Here is a 21,908-nt window from a genome sequence, read left to right on the forward strand (position 1 = left end):
CAATTTAGTTTTATAATAACTATGCATTCTTTATGGTCTCTTAAGTTGTGACTGGACACTTTCAAATCTTTTTTTTAACATATAAATTTTCAAAATATATATTCAAGAAATTGATGCCACATATACATTTGCATACTTAAATTGCCATTAACATTTTTAAAGTTATTAAATTGAGACTATTGAAAAGTTGACTATTATGTTTACATGAACTTTCATATCATAATAAACTATAAACATTTAATTATGACTAAAAATGCATATGCCTATAATCTTCTGTATTCCTAAGGCAAAGGTAATAAAATAGGTAATAATTTAAAATATTCTTTGGTCAAATAATATTGTATTCCCTATGATGTATATACATCAGGATAAAGAAAATATTTCACCTCATTGACTGGTGTTTATGGAGAAATTATACCATTTATATTGCCTGTGCTTTAAATAAACCTTATAAAATGCCAAAATACAATGGCACAGGTATGGGGAAACATTGTTAAAAATAATAACCCCAATCTGCAAAGCACACAGAATATGAATATTTTATTAATATCACTTTGTCTATGTACATTTGGTTATAAAATCCAAATTGCTTTCTCTATTCCTAAATTGCTTAGGTTGAAATTGTTATATAATATTTATGCCATATATATATAATTTGCTGTCAACATAGTAGTGAAGTTCTAGCTATAGAAATCAACATGAAAAAGAAAAAGAAGTCTTCCACATTTGAAAGAAAGAAGTAAAACTGTCACTATATGAAGGTATAATACTATATATATAAAAACCCTAAAGACTCCAGCAAAAAAGTTAGCATTAATAAATGAATTAAGTAAAGTTGTAGGATACAAAATCAATATATAGAAAACTGTTGTATTTCTAGACACCAGTAACAAATTATCAAAAAAAATTTAAGAAAACAATCCCATTTACAATTGCAACAAAAAACATCAGATACCTAGGAATAAATTTATCCAAAGAGGTAAAAGACACTGAAGAAAAATAAATGAAGGAGATACAAATAAATGGAAGGATATACCATGCTCATGGATTGGAAGGATTAATATCTAAAATAACCTTACCAACTAAAGCAGTGGTTCTCAACCTTGACTGCACATTAGAATCACCTGGGAATCTTTTTAAAATCCAAGGATGGCCCAGAAATCAGGATCTTAAAAAGATTCCCAGGTGATTCTAATGTGCAGCCAAGGTTGAGAATCACTGACCTAAAGCAACATACAGAGTCAATGCAATCCCATTAAAATACTAATGACATTCTTCTCAGAACTAGAACAACTAATCCCAACATTTTTATGGAACCATGAAGACCATGAATAGTCAAAGAAATCTTGAGAAAGAACAAAGTGAGAAATATCACACTCCCTGATTTCAAACTATAATATAAAGTTACAATAATCAAAACAGTATGGTACTGGCATAAAAATATATATGGAATAGACTAGAGAGCTCAGAAATAAATCCTTACTTATATGGCCAATCAATCTATGACAAAGGAGGCAAAGATATATAATGGGGTAAAGAGAGTCCCTTCAACAAGTGGTTTTTGAAAAGTTGGACAGATACATGCAAAAAAAATGAAACTAGACCAATTTCTTTCATCAGATACAAAAATAAACTAAAATGGATAAATAAGTCCTGGAACCATAAAACTTCCAGAAGAAAATATATGCCGTAAACTCTTTGGCATCGGTCTTAGTGACATCTTTTTGAATATGTCTCCTTACTCAAGGGAAACAAAAGCAAACATAAACAAATGGAACTACAGCAGACTAAAAAGTGTTTCACAGCAAAGGAAACCATCAACAAAACAAAAAGACGGTGTATACATAAATATACACTGATTTTCAAAGCAACCATTTTCTTTTCTAACCAGTTTTCTTTAATTTAGAATATGGCCTTTGTCAGTAAACAAGGTTCTTACTGAACAAATTTATTCAAAATGACATCATCTGCTATGTGTCTAATTCTCCATCGCCAGTAGCCACTGAGTGCTAATAAGCGCTCGCCAGCAAGAGGTTTGAATTTAACATCTGCCACCAGCACCCAGCAAGTGCACCTTGGGGGGCAACTGTCAGGGAGATTGTTCTACTGCTTTGTAACACCCTGAATCTGTCTCACATCATTTGCATGCAGATAGCTACAGACAATTCATCATTTCATTATGCTGACGACTTCACTATTCTGGTATCTAATGTCTCTTTAATGAGCCTCAAAAAATACAATATCCCTTGATTTATGACTGCTTAACTAAGAAATTATACAAATTGGCAAAAAAAACCCTCATAATGTATTTTCATTTTTTCCTCCACATTACACTTATATGTAACAGTGACTCATGAGTTAAGATTACGCTTCTTTGACTTAAGAAATGATCAGAATTTGACTTACCGTGTTTTAGTGCCACCTTGGTTTATGGCCGCATAGTAAAACTGTGCTGACGTCGAACAGTAGCAAATTAACATCGATCACTTTTCTCCCCCCAGAAAGACTGTGTCTTGGACAGCCACTTTTAATCTCACTGTGACTTTGATAAGCCTTCTTTTGTTGTAGTGAGGGTCATAAGCCTAATATTCATTGCCCCCTCCTTTAAGTGGATATTAAGAACCTTAATGCCAGAAAGAGCTCTATCAAGCAACAAAGAAGAGGGAAGATAGAAAAAATCTAGAGGTGAATCTGAAAGGAGAACAGACGTTTAGAAAGAGATGGGAGTTGCTGAACCTTTCACTTAATCGTGGGCCCCTCTTGGGATGCAAGCCCAAGGAGGTGCCAGTCTCCTTTCTTTCCTATTCTCGCCAAAGCTATGCCAGTGAAGGGCAGGAACAGTGTCCTGTTTATTAACTAAAAATCATTTCCCCCCAAAAAACAATTGTGGCTCCAACAGGCAAGAGTTCCAAAGAAGAATAAATTGTCGTGCTGCCCAGCTCAGACAATAGTAGGGAGCCTTTGCGCGCAGGGTAAATCATATTAGAATGAACACTCTACAAGGAAGACTTGGACACATCTGGAATCTTTTTTTTTTAAATTTTGTTTTATCATCTTGAATCTTGGAGGAGCTGATGCATTAGCACGAGTCAGGAACTCAGAAGTAGGACAGAATTTAGTAGGTGGAGTCCTGACCTTTGATATTAGTCTCTCTCTTAAGTTTAGTTTCCATTCAACACTTCTGAGATTATTTGTGGCTTTCGAGTTCTAAAGGAACGCAAAACCAAGCTAAATGTGCCCCAGAGTATCAGACAAAGAGTGGTTCAAGTTAAATGAAAGTAAGCTGGAGACTGCTCTGACACAGAACAAGTGCCTCGATCGCTTATAGAAACGCAAATAAAGGACAGGTGGACAGATGCTGTGTACACACATACTCTGTAAGAAAATGGCCACAGAGAAAATAGATACAGGAAAGTTAGTTCTAATACTTTAACATTACCATTTTATTCCCTAGCTTGATTAGTCCCTTTTCTGGCTCCCCGAAAATTACTTATGCATATATCTAATATGTGACTCACGCACAGAGAAAAGATAATAATCAAATTTGATTCCAATCCTGTGAGTATTCTTAAATAGAAGAAATTCTAAACATTTAAATCGATCCAGCATCAATCACAAAAAGAGTTTTTACAACTTCCTATAGTAAGTCCTTGAAAGACTGCATGATGATTTTCCCTCTGTAGGTCAGTGCTGTCCCAGGCAGGTTTCTGTCACTACAGTCTGGATTTAGAGAGTGGGAGAGTAGATAATCGGACAATAGAACTTAGTATTTTGTTTTAAATTGGTTTGAATTGGAGACTTAATAATTGGGTGCAAATAGGGAGAAAAGGAGACCAACCATTCACCCATGGTATGAATTCTTCAATGAGGAGCAGGGACAATGTGCACATTTTCAAACGAATGGCCATTGGCCTCGGAAGTGCGGGTGGGCTGGAGATGAGGTAGGACTGTGCTTATTCTCATCTTACGGTGAAGGGCACTGTAAAAACTGAAGGAGTTTTCCAAAACCTAATGCAGTACCTCCTACCGCAGTATTTAGTGATTATTCTATGAGCTTAATTTCAGAGTCTAAAATAACGTTGAAATGAAAGTCAGGAAACCAAGGAATTCATCTTTGAGACTAGATCATCTCTGAGACTCATCTTTGTAGCTTAGAATTTTTCATATTATGTTTCCATTTCTAATGTTTGGTTTTCCTCCCTTTTTTTGTAGCTGTGTATCAAATAGTAAGACTAATTTCTTTAACAAAAGAAATACAAATACTGCCTGGCATGAAGTTAAAACTTGTGCCTTAATAATGATAGCACACTTTGTAGTTATGCCAACTAACCTTCTAAGTGTTGACTTTCTCTAAGAGCCAAACTTAAAACAAAGAATTACAAGGAGTTAGCCATTGTTCATACTTCATTCTGTTGTTTATTTAAATAAAGATATTTCATAAGTTCATGTTATATTTTTCTCTTAAAAATTATTATCCTTCTCATGCATATAAAACACTGCTAATATATTTTAATATTCAGTTCAAAAATAAAAAATAACATTAAAAAGGGGCTATTTATTTCGTTAATGTTAAGTTTAGGCATTTGCACATATTTTTTTATCCTAAGGAAGAATTTCTTTTTTAGAATAACCACCTAAAGTATGGTCACATTCTCTGCCAACCAGAGCAAATAAGAATTTGCAAAAAGCTAATGTCAAGAGAATGCTAAATACTAGTACTTAAGGAAAAAACAAACAAAACAATCGCTTAGATTAAGCAAACATCACAATGAAAAAGCTTATATATTTATACCACTAGAGGGCTTGATCCACTTTGCTACTATAAAGAATTTCTTACATAAACCAGGTTATCTTGGAATAAATGAACTTGTATACATTCACCCTTCTCATCATGGTCATTAAACACACACACACATATACATTGATGCAAGACATAACAAAGCGATTAGATTAAAAGAAAATTTCAAGAGCGAACATTTTGCTAAGCAATTTAAATGTGTCAAATAAACAGTATGGATACAAATATCACTTTGTCTTAAATGACATTGAAAATTATTTCTACAAATCTGTATTTAACCACATGGTTCTGATAAATGGACTGAGCCATTTGAGAAGATTAATCATTTCAACATAACACACAAATTTCTTTCAGTTATGTCACCAACAATATTAATTAAGAACAATTTGCCTTCATTCAAAGTGGTCTCTATATTTCATAGATATATTTATTTGCATGAAAATTTTTCTATGACTCTAACCTAGGAAAATTCTATTACAGAAGAAGTATAGAAAATGACTGTCTCTGAATTTAAGTAAGACAAGAGACACATTTAATAAGTTTAATTTTGTCTCAATTGGTAATTTGCCTTTAAGTCAGTTTAATTATTCAGCCACACTTTGAATACATATTTTCTCTGAGATAATGAGAGAATAAAAATTATAAGACTCAGCTAAAGAAAACAACCCTTATGATTCCTTCTAAAGTTTTTAGGTATCCATTTAAAATATGAATTAGATCTACTGCCCCCAGTATTGGATGCAGGTAAAAGATTAATACAAAATACTTTTTCAAATTTTGAAGTTGAAAATGTAAGTTATTACTACACTATATAAAATAAAATACTTCTGGAATTATAAATAAGCTAATGAAATATTACTTGTTTCACTCACAAGGACTTTCCAAAAGGAAGTGTCTGGTGTTGGGGGAAAAAAATGTTATGTGTCATTAGATAGTAGAAAATATATCTTTCATTATCTGAATAATTTTTCTGGTTAATAACAGAAGTCAAAAAATAAGACATATTTGACTGTATCTTGGGGTGACATTCAAAGCATGCAGCCACCTCTTATGCATGGGCCTGACTCATCATCAGGTGAGCTCTGAGAACCACCTGAGATGCCTACATATGACTCCAAGACCTGAAGCAACCCTAGTTGACTGGAGGTTTTACTATTAAGCACAATCTTCCTGAATTTCTCTCCGAAGTTATGTTTCTCTGTGTAATTCATAAGACTACTAAAGACATTGCAACCTAAGAAATATGAGTTGCCACCGTTGGTCCATCAGCAAAATGATTATCATTCAACCTCTTTACCAGTCATTAATTGAACTTACCCATGAATCGCAGCAGAAAGTTGTAGAGCATTGTGTGGGGAAGTCTATTTCTTCATTTATATGACCAAATCAAGGCCTCAGGCCAACTTACCACGTTTTTACAAGTTTGTTTTTGTTGGTGGTGGTTTTTTCTTTATGAATGATGATTTTGTACGACTAAATATCAGATGCTCTAAGAGCGCTTGATAATTAGGTACATGTTAGGCAGTCTATTAAGTCAACTTGATGCTATTATCATCGATAGTTCAGTAAAGTTAAAAATTATCACTAAAATATAAGCAGCCCTTCTTGTCAAAGTCTCTCATTCCATCACCTTTCTAACCCTATGACTCATAATGAATTGATTATTCATGGTTAAGACTAGGATTCTTCCCAGCACAGTTTCACAATTATTTTACTTTCTCATCAGGAAATTGTCATGCTACTAAGTATAGCTGGCAAAGATCACCATGACATAGTAAACAACTGTCATATTGTCCCTCACTTAATTTTTGTTTGTGCCAAATATTTATTCTATAATTAAGTGCTTCTATGTCCTGAATACTTTTTTTTTTCCAAATTGCTATTCTCTTGTCAAATCGTGTTTCGGGAGTTTGCAATATTCTGCCTATTACTGTTTTGCAACTACCTATGTTATTCTGTTAAAGTTTAGCACATATATTATAATCACCACAGAAAAAGAAAGATTCTAATTTCATTGGAATCTACTTACAGTGATACACCTCTCTCAGGGATCTCAATTCTTCATCCAGAATCAATATCACACAAGAAGCATATCCAGAGGTTATTTTTTCTCCTTTCTCTAATTTACATGATCACTGCGTTCAAGTCTGAAAAATAAAATAAAACAAATGTCTTACTATTAAATACAATAGCACAATTTCTTTGTAATTTGTACAATAAGATAATGCTAGAATATTTTCCTGAACATGATACACTTCTGAGTATTGTGCTAAGTGAATATATACTGAAGTTTTCCACAAGCAATTTATAAATGGTGCAAAATTCACCAAGCCCACCAAAATTATATGAAAATGTGCACCAAGCAATGATAAATACCACTACTTTTACTTCCCCGTAAGATGAAAAACAAATCTTAACACAGACAACATATTCTTTTTTATTTCTACCAGTTAAGTGATTATCATAAAACCCACCTAGAACATTTTGGTGAGTTAATAAACTAACTTTTCTTGTTGAAACAGTCATCGAAAAGTCAATTTTATCCATATATATACAATTAGGTCCTGCATATCCATGTTATGTTTATTCCAATAGTGTAAGAGATTTGTTAAAGGAAGTTATAAAAATAAATCACATTTCTACCATGAGCTGACACTGGAGCAAAAGAAAACAAAACAACAACAAAAATACACAAAATTAGGAGTATCTTCAGATTCCATGCTTTCCAATCAGCAAAGGAAAAGGAATAGATCTATGTATGAGGGAGGCTGCCTATAGCTTAGCTATCAATTGGAATTAAGGGAAAGGCTCTTTAAAGTGTCCAACAAGGAACCAAGAGATCAAGGCTCGATTTCCAGTCAGGGCACATGCCCAGGTTGCGGCTCCATCCCCAGAAGGGGGCAGCTGATCAATGATTCTTTCTCATCATTGATGTTTCTATCTCTTTCTCCCTCTCCCTTCCTCTCTAAAATCAATAAAAATATATTTTATTGACTTCATTGGCCAACATTTAGTATTACTACTTACTTGTCACTTTATTTGTATACTTCTTTTGTTTATAAAGCCAGGTGGACAAGAATGTCTTAATGTGGCCCAAGTATATTATTCTGTATTAAAGTTTCTAAAATTAGTTTCCATGCTTTATTAAGAAATCTATAATTTGAGAAAAATGGGTACTTTTTATAGAATTTGGAAATGTGAAGCCACTACACCATGTCAAACTCAAGGCCCAAGGGCCGCATGTGGCCCACAATGAATATTTTTGTGGTTCAGCCAATATAACGGTATGTAAGAAACATTTTAATAAAAATTTTGTAACTTAACTTTTACAATATCCTGTTATACATAATTATTAATAACGAACTACAACGTTCGCTAATGACTGATGACTATAATCGTGTTGTATTCATTTCCCTTACGCGCCGTACGCGCAGGCGCACCATTTCTCTCTACTAATACCAGCAGCGAATATTTTAGCAGCCGATTGCCACATCATCAGTCTTGTACTGACTAGTTTGGTGTGTGCAACAGGAAACATTTCACTTTCGGAGAACAAGAAAAATAGCTTTATTTGCGCTACGCTTATTGATTTGTGCAGCTATTCAGTGTCTGGTAAGTTAATGTTCAAGAAAAATATTAATTTTTATTAAAATGTTATATTATTTTATGTTAATGATTACTCATTTATTTCAGCCCTTTGTATTCAACATGTCTCTATTGAAATAAACCTATGTTTCTATGAAAATTGAAGCTTTTGTTTTTTTGCGGCCACATACACTTAAACCTTGTTTTATTTGGCCCGTGTTAGCCTTTGAGTTTGATGTGCTTGCACTACATCGTAACATAGGAAATCCCCACGTAAGAGAGAGGTCAGATTTCCAGGATGTGTTTGCTACCTGCCTGCTGGACATTGGGACATGGTTTAGTATCTGCATATAAAGATGTTCTCAATGGTCTTAAAATTCTCAGAACACTCAACTAAGCATCTACGTTTTGGTCTCATTCAGCATGACTGGGAACGAAGCCACCACTAAAAATCACAAATAATAGTCAGAAATGAACGCCACATTCTGGCTTCACATTGGGTTCCAATATGCAGAGAATGGTGTCTATTTCCCCCTTTGCATCCTCCTCAGGCCTCATGGGAAGTCCTTGCCACCTGACTCACATGCGGAAATCCAAAAGATTCAGCCACACAGCACACAACAGTTGCATGGTAATAATAACAGTAACAATAAAATAATAGCAACAAACATCTAGTGGTCAGTATGTGTCAGGTCTACGTTTTATATTGGTTTTTCATTCATATATGAAATAAAAGGTTCCATTATCATCTTCGCATTGAGTATTAGGAAAATGAGGCTAAGAAACGCTAACTGATTTCCTCAGTCACGCACCTGGCCAGGCAAGAATCAACCAGTTTCATGATAATGTCGACCCCATAATCTTTCCATTACATTTTGCTGTTTGGTGACTGAACTGTTTATGACAGAAAGTGAGACATTTTTCAACCCACTGAGTAAGGAATGTCATGAAAGATAAGACATTACAGGCAATACTTCAATTAAAAAAATGACAGATACGTGATGAATATTTTAAACAAGAAAAAATACTGAATAAACTTGCTGAGAGCTGGATCCTCTGATGTATCATGTTCACATTACATTAAATAAAATGAATGTCAACATGCTAAATGCTGAACTTCTGATTTAAATCAAAACAGAACATACACGGGAAATAAAATTAAATATTCATGTGACTTTCAGAAAAATAAATATACTTCAAATATACCCTGCATTATTGAGGTTTGTACAAATATAGGCACACATACACATATATGTCTATAGATTAAAAACTCCTGATTTCCCAAGAATAATGTTAAGGGGGATTTAAAACAAAATTTAAACATATAAAATGTTTATACACCAAGCAGTTTAAATTAATATTTAAGTAAGATGATTCTATCCAACCCTATGCCATCCATGTTAAAATAATAAATAATTGGGTTTCTAATTAGCACTGCACTAATCGGTAAACTCATATTTTGGACCGAAAGTACCGTAGCATACCCAATTTATTATTTTAAGGTAAACCAAGTTAACGGCATGTACTGTGTCTATATGTAAAAAGAAAGTGGGTATGCTGGTATACACTGAATTCTAATAATTAAATAATTTCTAACTCTACACATCGTTTCCCTGTCACCATCTCACATCATGAAATCTATATGGAATATATTTTATGTGACCATTAATTAAAGTTAAATTTACATGAGGAAAGTGTGTTAGCTTTTTGTTGCTACAGTTTCTTGTCTGTTTGTACGTTTACTTTATATGTTCATATTTCTTTCAATTACTAATGAAACTCTGGCTCTCACAAAATCGAGTATGTCAATCAATGATGTGTAGAAAGACAAACGTGAAAATGCCTGTTTCTCTGGGTGAAAGCAAGCAACAAGCTAAGAATATGGAGTAAGGCACAAATTATAACCTCAAGAAGTATGTCACTTCTTCCTTAAGAAGCTTTAAAATTAATCATGATTTATTCCTGTGAATCATTTTTTTAAGATCTTTGCTTGGTAGTAGTTTTAATATTTAAGATTTCATCTAATCCTTTTTAGGTCAGTAATTGATAAAATCACTGTAAATGGGGAAAAATTTTGACAGTTAATAATCTGAATAAGCACAAAAAATCTGTTTCTGAGATTCAGTCTGGAAAGATAAAGCACTGACAAGATTGAGAATGAGGGATAAAGGCCAAATGCACATTGGACCAAAATGATAAAGTTGTCAAAATGTTGAACTGGTTGGAGATGGATTACTTTCAGCCAGTGGCTTTATAAATTCCACCCAGTGGTGCCTATTTGAAAATTATAGAACAACCTGTGAGAATAGGCATTTGTGTGTAGCATGTTTATGATCTTGAACTTTTTATGATTTATCATTTGTTTGTACAGTCACTAGGATTGAGTAAGAAAAGAGTATAAATTGTGATTTCAGAGGATTTTTCAATTTTCATAAAGTTTTTAACATGATCTATATTATAAATATGCCTGACCTACTAGCTTAATACTGCTTTAATATATTTCATTAAAGTTTTGTGACTTTAAGTAATTGCTCCAAAACTGCTGTTTGAAAGTGAAATTTTCTAAGTATTAGTTCATACAGGGTTAAATGTTTCACATTCTATAGTGAGCTTTGGAAATTGTACTGCTAATTAAACAGCTTTATTTAATTTTTCAATCATTTATGTTCAAAAAGAAATAAAAATACTTATTTAATTTTCACTCAGTGACAGTTATCTGATACCATATTTTCATTCATTATGCCTTTCTTTTACATAATCAGAAGACTATTCACTCATATATTGAAAATAACTAAAAAGCACATCATAGCAGGAATAGTGTTTCTAGTTTTTATCAGTTTTTCACATAGAACATTTTACATATTAAATGTTCTTTGCACATAAAATGTGAAATTAGGAAATGATGTATATTTATCTTGACCATTTAATTGAACAATGCCACACTCTTAGCCACTATCTACCTTTTACTGTCAGTATAATACTACAGGATTAGAGAGCGGGTTCCCTCTATTTGAGTAATCACAGGCATTAGCATACCTTTCAACCTAAGAACACTTCTGCACAATTAGAGAAAGCTATTCCCCGAGAATAATCATTGGTTTTAAAAGTTACTAGACATTACGGGATGATCATTATTTTTAATTGTACAGATAACACTAGTATTAGACTCTGAGTTTGACTAACCTTTTTCTAAAGTATAGATTACTTGCAAATCATCCTAACCAATTATTAGGTATCTTAATCTCTATCTCTTTTATAGTTTAAATATTTGTTTGTTTTGAACTTAATTTTCTAAAACAAGTTTGTCTTTCTGAAATGACGGAACATTGTAAGAGTACAATGACAATTAAGGTGAAAACATGTATATTTCTAATCCTTTGAGGTACAAAAACATTGTCAATTATGTACACGAAAATATAAAAGCAGCTGAGTACACATTCAAGAATTTTGCAATGCAATTGCAGAAGGGTTGGAGCAACACACAGAAGGTGAGGATGGGGTCTCTCTCCTGGGGTCGCAGAGCAGCCTCTGTTCCCCTACAACCATAGCAAGCACCTGTCACGGTCAGCACATCCTAATCTCACTGTTGAATCCATGGTCACTTCTGAGTCACCATCTGACATACCTTGTAGCTGACATTTGACCCAGTGGATCAATCCCTCTTGAGTCCACCTACGCTGGACCTACGAGCCATGCTCTCTCACCTCCTGCTCCTCACTGCGGCCACTCCTCTCACTCTCCTGTGCTGGTTCCTGCATGTCTCCAGGTCTAAGGCCTGAACACGGAGTGCTCAAGGACTCATCCTTGACTTCTGCCCCCTTCTTGCCCTCACTGCCCAGGTCTGTCTAATATGGCAACAGTAGCCAACATGTGGCTGCTCAAATATAAATATGAATTAATTAAAATGGAATAAAATGAAAAATATAGCCACTAGGCCAACACTTGTGTATTCCTGTCTTTCTTGCATTTCCCACATCCAAATAATCAGCAATGCATTTGGATTTGACACTCAAAATATCCTCAGAATCACTTTGCATCATGTCCCCAACTCTGAACCTGGTGCAAGCCGCCCCTCTCTTCTGCCTGGATGACTGCAGTAGCCTCCTGAGCTATTAGGAGGTGCCTCTGTGCTGGTCTGTATTCCATTCTTAAGCCACCTTAGCGGAGGTTGGATCATGGCCCCCTCCCTGAATCCATCCAATGGCTCCAATCTCCCTGACAAGGTCTTGTAGACTTCCCCTTCTCTAGCCTACTGTCCCTCTCCTTCACATCTGTCTTCTTAATGCACCTGAACCACCACAACACAGTGTCTGCCTCAGCACCTTTCCTCTTGCTTCAGACACACTTCTCACAGTCCCTCCTAATCCCATCTTCCTGTCTGCACTCTCTTTGCTCAAATATTCCTCTCTGGGACTATCTAGTATACTCTTTCTCTCACACATCTCTTGCCCTAATTTAGACTTTGAATAAAGGGGTTTCCTTCCCCATTACTTGGATTTATACTTTGATAACTTTCCGGATACATTCCCTCACATTTCACAGATAATCATATTAGTAATGTTACATTACATAAATCAACCATTCTAGCTTATGCTGTACTTTTCTATAATCCTCACTCAAAGATATATTTTTATTGATTTTAAAGAGAGAGGACGGGAGAGGGAGGGAGAGTGGGAGAGAGAGACATTGATGTGGTAGAAAAACCTCAATTAGTTGCCTCCCATACAACAGGGAAGCTGTAAGCTGGATATGTGGCCTGACCAGGAATCAAACCCATGAACTTGTGGTATCGGGGACAATGCTCCAACCAACTGAGCAAGATAAGCCAGGGCTACTATGTGATTTTGACGCTACAATATACAGTATGGTCACCATTCGAAGTTAATCAAGTTAGACATACATAACTACGTAATCCATTCTAATAACCTCATAATTGTTAATCATTAAGTTGGTTTCTGATATAATAACTCTTTTAAAAAGCACTGCAATGAACATCCTTGCATATGTACCTTTGGACACTGTCTAATATTTTACCCATTTCAAATCCAAATAGCAGAATTCATGTGACAAATGGCATGCACATTTCCAATTTGGATAAGGTATTGTAAAATTTAAACTCCCTAATGTTAATAAAAACAGTAAATGCACCCTTATCTTTTAAATCATTCCTAACCACTATACTAGTATATTTTTATTTAATGGTCTTGAAGTTCAACGTTTTAGATGCCTTTGTTGTTGTTGTTTTTTAATATCTTGCCTCATACCCTACTCCTTCTCCGATTTTTCTAAAGATTAATTGAAGACTTTTTAATTACTTTGCACTAGCTGTGTGCAGATTTAGGTATTTTAACACTCTTTTTAATACAAACACATAAATGGACATATAGACACAGGTATAATTTTATTTGTTTTTCAGATGCATTTATGATATGTGATATTTTCTTTCCATTTAGAAGTTTTGCATTATAATCAGTCAATACATTGCTTTAAGTTTACTAGTATAGTGTCTGAATTTTGTATTAAGCAATGTCTATTCTTTGTATGTGTGCATGCTAGTTTATAAATCATAGGAACAAAGTAGTCAGTACATTGCTTTAAGTTTACTAGTATAGTGTCTAAATTTTGTATTAAGCAATGTCTATTCTTTGTATATGTGTGCATGCTAGTTTATAAATCATAGGAACAAAGCATACATTTAACTATTCCAGCTCAGCAATTACATTACAATTTGGGGATTCAGCACTGCACTTTCCCCCTCTCCCTGCCCCCAATTAATAGTCAGTTGGTTTGTAGCCATTAAATCTCAAATTTAAACTAAGGGCCAGAACCAGTTTCTTGGCTTTCCAGTTTTCTTGTTTTCCTACAATTGTGTCTCTGAACTCCCATTTTTAGATTTTTCCTTGCTCTTCTTACATTTATTTTTCTAGGCCAGAAATTCTCACTTGCCCAGTAGATACTGAGGCTAATGTAATCCCATGCTGTGTTGAGGGAAGATATCAAAATTACACATGTTCTTCCATTTCTCAGACATTTTTTGGGTGTAATTCTTCGAAGTAATGTTGAAATTATTGATCTCCAGAGGCTTTTTGCTCTTTTTTTTCAACTAAATTATAGTTTTGCAATATGACATATCTTTAAAAATTAAAATTTTAAAAAGTTCCATTGCTGTGTGTTGATATATAATGGAAATAAATCTAATTCCTTTTATTACCCAAGTTGCTTAATAATATTTAAAATTGTCTCAAAAATATGATGTAACTATTGCTAAAGATAATAATGTAAAGTTCTACATTTTAAATACTAAGTTAAAATGTGGAATGCAAAATTGTATCTATATTCTTAGTAAACACATATAAAAATACATGTTGATAGGACAAGCAATAAAGGAACATGTAAATAAGAAAACAATTAAGCTAATAAAACAGTAAAAAAATAATGGATTATTTCTGTCATTTTTATTACATCCTTTAAAATTAAATGACTATATGCAATAACAAAAATTTTGAAAATTTATTTTTAGAAATGAATGCTCAAAAGACTTTGGCTTTTGGTGTTTGCTCTCATGACCTAGTTGAATGCATTTCTAAATCTACCATTTACCAACACACACAGGGACACACACACACACACACACACACACACACACACGCATGGCCAAATCCACAGCAGAAGAAACCATTGAAAGTAATAGCTACTGCCTTTCCTCAAGCTCACTGACATGTACAGATGCCCACAGAGGAATCTGAAAAACAACAATAACAACAGCAGCATCTAATTGTTAGTTCAGACACTCATTATGCCTCTTTTATAGTCCAGATGTATTTTAAGCTGGCGCATACCTAATTAAACCTATACGACAGGCTTAGTTAAGACTATTTAAATTCATTCCATTCTGCTAGTTTTGCATCTGTCCACAAGATCAACATAATGGCTTAGTGGCAATGCTGCATTAACACTGGAGATATGTATGTATTCCAATTTAAGCACTGGATTGATGGCGTAGTTCAATTTAAGAGTTCATCTAGAGCAGTGGTCGGCAAACCGCGGCTCGCGAGCCACATGTGGCTCTTTGGCCCCTTGAGTGTGGCTCTTCCACAAAATACCACGTGCGGGCGCAAACATACAGTTCGATTGAAACTTCATGGCCCATGCGCAGAAGTCGGTTTTCGGAAAGGAGATAGACGAAACAAGTATACAAGACGAGTGTGGATGGGAGAGTTGGAAGGGGTCGACCTCAGCGAACGTACGTCAATCAGATGGAGGACGTTTTTAGCAAAGGCCAGCTTAGGAGTACCCTAATTAAGTTAATAACAATGTACCAATCTATATAGTTTAAGTTTAAAAAATTTGGCTCTCAAAAAAAATTTCAATCATTGTACTGTTGATATTTGGCTCTGTTGACTAATGAGTTAGCCGACCACTGATCTAGAGTAAGCAAGGTTCTGTATTTCAGGAAATGTGTAAACCTTGAATTACTATCAAATTCTAAAATATATCACATAAAATCACAGAAATAATTCAACCAAGGGAAAAGTAGCATGGATATCTGTCTTTTACTTAAGACATAGCCATTTATCTTATTTCTATAAGCCTTCGTATTCTAATAAACATCATTGATTTATTTCAGTAATAATGGTATTTTTTTTATCTTAGCAGTTCACTCTATGCTATATACTAAGTATCAACAACCCCACCATAAATAGAACCTATTTCACAAAATCAGTTTCTTCTTTCTACCTAAAACTTTGCTCACGATAAACTTTTTAGGGGAGAAAAACACTGGTAGTAAAAATCCACAGTATAATGAATGATTTCTTCTCATGATTTTTATTTCTTCAAAGTTTTAAACTTCCTACATCCCAAAGGATATTCCTCAGAACTAGAAACAGAACATCACTATGTAGTGAAATATTTCCGAATCTATTTCCTGCCTTTACAACTTGATTGCAGACAGAAATGGGATCACAGCATCGCTTGATATCAAACTGTATCTGCTCCTTCTATTCGTATTCACAGCAACCTCAGTGCAGCTCTGATGGCCTTAGGTAAGGACATTCATTGTGGATGAAAAGCTGTCAGCTGCAATATGGGAGGTTTTGCTTGGAAGAGCATAGATTGTATACACACAGGTACCTTACCGCATTTTCTCAATTACAATACCAACATTCCTTCACATTTTTAACATGTCTTAAACTAGGAAGCATCCTACGTAGGATTGTAAAAGAAACTTGCCCGCCATTTCTGTTTCTCCCCAGGAAAGCTGATACCAAATCGATGGTACCTTTTACAGATATTGGCATTTTGGAATTGAGGAACAGAATATAAACGGGGGCTCTCATAACAGCTGATGCCAGCAATCGTGTAAAGCAAATTATTATCTCTACTTCCACTAATTATTTCAATTTTCTGGAATGCGTCCATTTTCAGGATAGTTCAGACATATTCAATATAGGTCTGGAGTAATTCCTTGTTCCATTAGGACATATATTTTAAAGCCTTACCGCTTTTCGGAGGAAAGGTTATCAAAATAATTACCATCCAAAGCAAATGTTCTTAATGCAAAGTATCTAAATAAGAATTAACATTTTGCACAACAAACTGCTTTAAAAATGGGCAGCCCAAGAACCAATATATAATGTATTTGGAATTGTTTAAATTCAAAGCTAGTAGTATTTCCTGCTTTTAATTTGGATTTAGTGTTAGAATACAAATAGTAGCTTATTAAATCGTCAACATTAATTATAATGTCAAATATATAACAATCATCTTCAAACCCATTAAAGAAAGTAAAACAGTGAAATATTAACAGTGATGTGTCAAGAAGTCAGAATTAACTTGAAAATAACAAATGAAGGAAAGGGAATCTTAAGTGCAATAAAAATATATATGGGGAAATATATAGAGTGGAGTCAATACCAGATACCACCTCTCATTTTAAAAAAGTAAACCCAAACTTCACGGAAAAAAACCACAGTCTTATTCACCAAATATTTATCACTAAATAATTGTTCAATTAAAATGCTTGTACTATTGATCAGCATTCGGGACTGTAAAATACATCAGCATGGCTTCCCAATAGTTTGAACGGGCCAGCTGTGTCGGATCCCAATTACTGTGTAAGCTTACTATCCCCAAGGTGATCCTGATTCTCACTGTGCTCTGTCTCTTTCTTATCTCTGCGTGGGCGTTGGAAGCAGGTGGACAGGAAGTCTGCCTGGACGCCAGCCTGCCACTCCGCTGTTCTGGCTGTGATTCTGCAGAAACGCTGTAACAAAGCCCTGCTCCCCTCTCAACTGGTGGGTCCCCTCATTGCTGCCTTCCAGACAGTCGTTGTGTGAGGTTACAGGTAACACCTTCAAATGCAGGGGACATTGCTGCCTCCCTTCCATGGAGATAAACTGAATAGCGGTTTTCGATGTGAGTGTATTTTACCTGCCTCCTTACTCTAGCGGTGGAAATACAGAATGTCAGAGAAGGAAATAAGAACACAAGATGTTTCAGTTTCCATAGCGTTGGCTGAATTATGTTTTTCTCTCTCCATGAGTTCTGGTACTTTCTGGAAGACTTGAGAAGAAATAAAGGGTGTCCCAAAACTCACGCAAGATTTGAATTTTGCGTGAGCATTAACAACAACAACAACAACAAAATAAAAGCCTAATTTTACTTGGTTTATTGAATCAGATTCTAATATCTGTTGCCCTTTGATTTCAATCCCTTCAATTTGATAAGCATCACCAAGTACCAATGATGGCCCAGGAGCAGGGACAATGAAGACCAATGAATACCACGGCTTTGTGTATGTTGCCAGCAAAGCCGTGGAGGCCATTTACCCGATGTGCTATTCCATACATAACCCTATACTATATACTGTATGAATCAATATAAATTTTCAATTTTTAATTATAAACCTGTGTTTTCTATCAAAATTACTTCTTGCGTGAATTTTGGGACACCCTATATATACATTTTAACCAAGGTGCGATTATAATATGCATTTAATTATTTTAAAGTACCAAGATATCATACTTTCAAGAATTCATACAATCTATCCAAGGATTGTGCAGTTGGAAAAAAAATGATATGAATTGTTCTGACTTGAATGCAGGTAAAATAGAAGCCAGAGTGAAGTTAGAAAAAAATCATTTATTTCTTTCAGAATATAGTACCAGAAAAAGCACCATAAAAAGATCAAATAAAATAGCAAAGCTAGGCAGTGGTGGCAGGGAAGAAACTAGATATCATGAGGGCAAAAATAAATTACATGTGTAAAAAATCATAACAAATAATGGGGTAAATAACATGAAATCATAGTTTGTTTTTATAAGCAACACATGTTTATGGGAAGCACTATGCTTAGACAATATTCCAGGTGAATAGTTGCTTACAATGGTATATAAGACGTAACTTTGTTTTCTAGGTGTTTACTCTCTTAGGAAGGATAAAGAAAAGCAAAATATGTGTAAGTGTAACTCCAATATGAAACATTTTTTTGAGTGTGGGTTAAAACTATCACATTTGTAGAACTGGGGAGCAAACGAACCTCAGCTACACAATTCTTAATGACACGAGGTCTACACAATTCTTCTCTCACATGTAACAAATTTTCCTCAACTGTGTCAGCCCTCTTATTTTCTAATACTTCTGAAACCCTGCATCCTCTCCTGCCCGGCTGATAAACTAATGCTTTATGGTAGCTGACTTCGGTATGTTCTCTATCAATAGCTTAACCAAGCCTGTCCATAATATGTGCATACCTTTGCGTTCTACAATGTGAAGTCCACAATGCATGCCTTTCTCTGGAGTCTTTATACATCTTCTTACAAAACTAACCCTGGTATATGAGTTAATATTATTTGCAAGTATGCCATGTTATAAAATTCATTATACCCTACTTTTATTTTATTTGAATCCAATTTTTTAGTAAGTAACAAATGATAGGCAATTTCAACAGCAACTGAACAGTGACATCGACATTTTTCCTCTTTAATTCTGGAATAGATCCAGTATAACTTGGACCTTGTGGGATTGGAAATACGATATGAAGATGATATATGATCACTCCTGAGAGTTCAGGTATGAAACCTGGCACAAAACCAATCCTAATGTTCAGGGAAGGACATCCAGTTGCATGTTTGGGAACATGTAAAATGTCTTGGCAATAAAAATAATCCTGAACCTAAAAGTTTTGCTTATTCATTTTATTGCAGTTAGAGAGCTATTTATTCACATGGGTAGAAGTCTTATTGTACTCTTTATAAATGAGCAGATCTTTTTCTTTTTACTTTTTCATGCAATTACTTATCTGCTTCCTCCTAAAAAGGAAGTCATTCTAAATTTTGCAAGTAAAACCAACAAAAAATACTGCAAACATTTTATTTCTACATAAAAGTAGATTTCTTGAAAAAGATCCTGAAATCTTCAAGTTTTTTTACTTAGTCTTGATAGCATATATGCTATCACTGGTACTCATGCATATACTACTCTTAATTATAAAAGTAATAGACCTAAATAATCATTTCCCCAACCCCTCTCCCCAGAGACAACCATTTATGAATGTTTGGGTGTATCACAACAAATGTGTCCCTAAGAACTGAAAAACCTGCATGAGTATATTTACACATAGTTAGAGTTGGTGTTTTTACATAAAACCGGAATCATATTCTTCAGTAGTATGATAACGGCACTGATTTCCTTTAATGATATCATCTGATCTTTTTGACTTTTCATTTTTTTAAAAATATTTTTATTGATTTCAGAGAGGGAGATAGAAACATCAATGATGAGAGAGAATCATGGGTCGGCTGCCTCCTGCACGCCCCCTACTGGAGATCGAGCCTGCAACCAGGGCATGTGCCCTGACCAGGAATGGAACCATGACCTTGTGGTTCATAAGTCGATGCTCAACCACTGAGCGATGCTGGCTGGGCTTCACTTTTCTATGTAACAGTTAGAAACTCCCTGATTATGAAATCCATGTAATTTGAAAATTTAAAAAAAAAATTCCACAAAACGGGAACCCCCATGGCACACACTGCCGGCGATCGGAGCCTCGCGTCCGAGGACCACACCCCTGCAAGCTGGAAGCTGGAAGCCAGGCTCCATTCCTCTGCCCTCAATCCCAGAAGATTATCTTCAGCAACTTCTTCGCTGTCCCTGTCTGGGCCAGTAAGAAAGGATTTTGAGTTTGCCTTTAATATTCAAGGTCATCTAATAATTTACACCCAGAATCATCCGCCACGTTTTCAGGTGTTTCTAGAGTCTGCCGTGGACACACAAACAAGTCTTACTGACCTTGATCCTGACCTACATTCCGCCTGACTTTTCCAGCCTGGAGAGCAGACCTCACACCGGTGCCTGTCTCCTCTGCACAGGGACCGTGGGCCAGACACCTCGTGCATGCTCCCAGCATCACTATAATAATGACTGCCCCGCCCGAAAGGTGATTTACCCTATTATTTAGCCAAATAATCCAAACATTATTCAGGCAAGTTTATTCTCCTGACAGTGGCCTGAGAAATATGCTGTATCATTTTTTTCTAAAAGACACTAATTTTGTTTGAATTTCAACTAGGTGCACAAGATGTTTTCCTGAAAGCCTTAGATAGTCTATTATTCTTTCTTTCATAACAAAACCCTTAAGAAGGTCCTACCATTAAGTATGTTGACAACTTTCAGTACAGCAAAAAAAAAAAAATGCTTTCAAGAGTTTTTGCAGAATCTCAGGTGGCAAAGAGGCTCATGAAAAATCAGGCTTCAGAGCTGAGGTTCTTTTCTTAATCAAATAACCAAAATCAGACATGATGTCAGACCAGTGGTGCTAACACTGCACAAGACAATCTGAGATTTCTCTTGCTATTGGTATTTTCATCATTCTGAAACATTTCTATCTCTCTATAGAAAAGCCTAAGCGACCGTCTGACCGTTCAACCGTCCAACCAGTAGCTATGACGCACAATGACCACCAGGGGGCAGACGCTCAATGCAGGAGCTGATGAGCTGCAGTAACTTGGCAGCTGCGGCTGTTCTCAGGTGATGCACCCAGAACCAGAGAGGAGGGAGCCCGATTCCGGGGTGTATCACCTGAGAGCCACCCTCTTGCAATCCGGGAGCCCTCAGGGAATGTGGGAGAGCTGGTTTCAGACCGATCCCCACAGGCCAGGCCAAGGGACCCCACTGGTGCACAAATTTGTGCACCAGGCCTCTAGTCTACACTAATAAAAGAGAAACATGGTAATTAGCGTACGACCGCTACCCTTCCCATTGGCTAATCAGCATATCCTTATGCAAATTAACTGTCAGCCAAGATGGCGGCCGGCAGCCAGGCAGCTGGAAGCGAACATGAGGCTTCCTTGCTTCAGTGACTGCAGACTCCAACGTTCCCCGCCTGACTTGCCGGCCTCTGAGCTCGGGATCTCAGAGCTGGAGTTATAATACATTGTTATTATAGAACACAATCAGCAGCGGAAGCCTCAGAGCTAGAGCCAGAGCTAAAGCTGGCCCAGAATAAAAAAAAAAAAAAGAAGAA

Source organism: Myotis brandtii, unplaced genomic scaffold (assembly GCF_000412655.1).
Source record: "Myotis brandtii unplaced genomic scaffold, ASM41265v1 scaffold802, whole genome shotgun sequence".
Lineage (NCBI taxonomy): Eukaryota > Metazoa > Chordata > Mammalia > Chiroptera > Vespertilionidae > Myotis > Myotis brandtii.